Below are 4,038 nucleotides of genomic sequence, written 5' to 3'. Positions count from 1 at the left end.
AAGCATGGGTGGACGGACATCAGTTTTACTTCTTTGTTGACCGCATTAAGTGATATGTTGCCTGATGGGAATGAAATTCCTAAGTCTTATTATTACGCAAAGAAGCTCATGTGTCCCTTTGGTTTGGAGTATAAGAAGATACATGCATGTCCTAATGACTGTATTTTGTATCGAAATGAGTATGAAAAACTGCAGGAGTGTCCACGATGCAAGCGGTCGCGGTACAAACGCATGAGTTGCAATCCTGGCACGGAGGGACCTCCTGCTAAGGTGTTGTGGTATCTTCTCATTATTCCAAGGTTTAAGCGTCTGTTCTTAATACCAAAAGACGCTAAAAACTTAAGGTGGCATGCAGAGGGAAGAAAGAAAAACAGAATGCTTAAGCATCCAGCTGACTCTCCACAGTGGAAGAACATTGATTTGATGTTTGAGGAATTTGGTAATGAAGTCAGAAATTTAAGGCTTGGGTTGGGCACGGACGGGATGAATCCATTTGGCACTCTTAGTACCCAACACAGCACATGGCCGGTACTTTTAGTGATTTATAATTTGCCTCCTTGGCTGTGCATGAAACGTAAGTATGTAATGCTTTCATTGCTAATAACTGGTCCTAAGCAACCTGGAAACGACATAGATGTTTACCTTGCGCCGCTTATTGACGACTTGAGAAAGATGTGGGACGAAGGGGTTTCCGTTTTCGATGCTCATCAGAACGAGATGTTCACATTGCGTGCAGCCCTTATGTGGACCATGAATGACTTCCCTGCATATGGCAACTTGTGTGGGTACAAGGTCAAAGGGAAAAAAAGCATGCCCCATATGTATTGATGACACATCAAGCGTATACCTGACTCATTCTCACAAAGATGTCTACCTACGGACTCGAAGGTTCCTTAGGCGTGATCACCCGTACCGTAGGCAGAAAAAGGCATTCGATGGAACCGTGGAAGAGGATACTGCGCCTAGACCATTGACTGGTGCTGAGATTAGTGCTCGGGTGAAAGGGATACGAACGGTGTTTTGAAAATCAGAAAAAACGGTGGTCTCAGCTGCTCTGTTTAAGAAAGAATCAATCTTTTGGAAGCTGCCGTACTGGAGAGAACATGACGTTAGGCATTGTCTTGATGTGATGCATATAGAGAAGAATGTGTGTGATGCTCTTTTGGGGACGATTTTAAATATCCCAGGCAAAACAAAGGACGGAAAGGGTGCACGGTTAGATTTGAAAGAGATGGGGATTCGTCCAGAATTGTGGCCTCAAGAAAAGGTTAGAAAGGGGAAGGAGCCGAGAATAGAAGATGAAAGTGTTTTGAAAAAAGGGAAGGAGAAGAGCAAGGGAAAGGGAAAGGCCAAAGATGCGTCAAAGAAGAAAGTTAAGGGTAAAGGGAAGGATGAAAAGAATTATTTACCCCCGGCTTGCTATACATTGTCAAGGGTAGAGAAACGTATGTTTTGTGCATGTTTGTACGGCATTAAGGTTCCATCAGGGTACTCATCTAACATGAAAAGATTTGTAACCTTAAATGGAGAATTGAAGCTGACAAGTATGAAATCCCATGATTGTCACATTATGATGCAAGTATTCTTACCGATTGCAATCCGTGGTATTCTACCGAAACACGTGCGGGAAGCGATTACAAGCCTTTGTTCATTTTTCAATACAATTTGTAGCAAAGTTCTTGATCCTTGTACACTCGATGCTTTGCAAGAAGATGTGGTTGTGACTTTGTGCAAATTTGAGATGTATTTCCCACCCTCATTTTTTGACATAATGGTTCATCTGGTTCTTCATTTGGTGCGTGAGATTAAGTTGTGCGGTCCAGTGTTCATGAGGTGGTGCTACCCTTTTGAAAGACACATGGGTACATTACAAGATAAAGTACGGAACCGAGCTCACCCTGAAGGAAGTATAATGCAAGGGACAGTGGGTGAGGAGATAGGTAACTTTGTGGCGGACTACATAGCCCTTGCTCAACCTATTGGTCTTCCTACTTCTCGACATGAAGGTAGACTTGATGATCATGGCACAATTGGGTCGAAACGAATGTCACCAGACTGAGATCAGTTCTTACAAGCACACCTTTATGTGTTGCACCATGTTTCAGATGTGCACCCATATTTAGACGAGCACATGGCTTGTTTGCGTGCCGAATTTCCATCCAAAGGTGAAAGGGCACTTATGCAGTTGCATAATAAGAAATTTGTTGATTGGTTTTGTGAACGAGTAATGAGTGGATTGAATGATACTAATGTGACCGATACAGTACGGTGGCTTGCGTACGGTCCTCGGGATGATGTCCGTTCATTTGAGGGATATGACATCAATGGGTACACTTTTTGGACCGAGGCTCATGACTTGAAATCTTCCTCCACCCAAAACAGTGGTGTAACTCTTGTGGCATCGTCAAGGGAGTTTGCAAGTTCTAAGGATAAATCACCTGTCGATGCAGAGTTGTCATACTATGGTCGAATTCAAGAAATATGGGAGCTTGATTATTGTGACCTCACGGTTGCTCTTTTCAAGTGTAAGTGGGTTGATAATATCAGGCGTAACGTCAAACATGAGGACTTTACTCTTGTAGATCTTGGCCACTTGAATGATAGTGCGGAACCATTTATCCTTGCATCTCAAGCTAAGCAAGTGTTCTACGTAACTGACCCAATGGATTCAAAATGGTCTATAGTGCTAGCTGGCAAAAGAAGAATCCTAGGAATTGCAGATGTTGAGGATGAGGAAGAATATGATGCGTTTGATGATTCAGCACCTTTCACTATTCCTAGACCTGTTGTACTAAATGACATAGACAACGAAGCAGGTTATATGCGATCAGACCACAACGAAGGAATTTCAGAATGAGGTAGTTTGATTAAAAGTTAGTAATGGTTTCATTGCAAATATAGTTTAGTTATCATGTATATAGGAGCATAAGTAGGCGAAAATGATATATTTGTAGTTTGAAATTGCCTAAGTGTACTCATTATCATGCATATACAAGGTTATAGGACCATAAGTAGGTGAAACTGGCATAAATATCTTATACTTAACCCAACTCCTTTGTTTTGTGTATGAACTAACATTTATTCATTCTAACAACCTATTTTCCATATGTAGATTGAAATTGGCATTTTGTACTCATTATCATGCATATACAAGGTTATAGGACCATATTAAGTAGGTGAAAATGGCTAAAATAGCTTCTACATAACCATAATAACTATCATGCATATACTTTACTATACACTAATATTGTTTTATGATTGCTTTGACAGGTGCTTATATCTCATGGTGGACGATCATGATCCTCCTTTGGTAGAGGACATTGACGATGATGAGTATGAGGACGAGTACGAGGATGACGACTCTGATGATAGTGATGTGCCTTATGATGTGAATAAGGAGGATGACTTGGGTGAGCCAGAGGATCAGGCTCAAGATGAGTTCGAGCGTAGGCTTGACGATTTTGAAATGTCAGCTGAACGTGCACCGGCCATTGTAAATACAGCACGTGAGGTTGTTGGTGAGAACCCGACTCCTGAAAGTCAAGGCCAAGGACAAGATGAAAACAACACAGGTGGTGGAGGGGGGGAAAAGGCACCGGCTGAAAGAAAAAGAAGGGGTCCGACGAGAAGCTTTAAGAAACCGGACGGTCCCATGGTCTTGGATTATGACAACAAAGGCCAACCCGGGCCCAAATGGCGTCGACAATATGCTAATCAAGTTGGCATATGTTCGCGGAAAATCCCCATTACACTTGTAATGCGGCAAGTACCTCCGGGTTTGATTCAAGCATTTTGGGATGATACAAGGGTAAGTGTGTTTTTGGCACATTTAGACAATTTAAGATACCTTAACCTTATGGTTGTTACTAAATAGAAACTAATAATCGGTTTTAATTTGTGCTTGCAGAGGCAGTTTTCTATTCCTAATGATCCCTAGAAGAAAAGGGTGTTTGTCTCTTTATTAGCGGAAAGATTCAGAGGCTTTAAGACCAAGTTGACTAATCGGTGGATCCACAAGAAGAAGAATGTGCAAACAAA

Source organism: Chenopodium album, chromosome 1 (assembly GCF_948465745.1).
Source record: "Chenopodium album chromosome 1, dcCheAlbu1.1, whole genome shotgun sequence".
Taxonomy (NCBI): Eukaryota; Viridiplantae; Streptophyta; class Magnoliopsida; order Caryophyllales; family Amaranthaceae; genus Chenopodium; species Chenopodium album.
Note: the sequence above shows the minus strand (reverse complement) of the source record.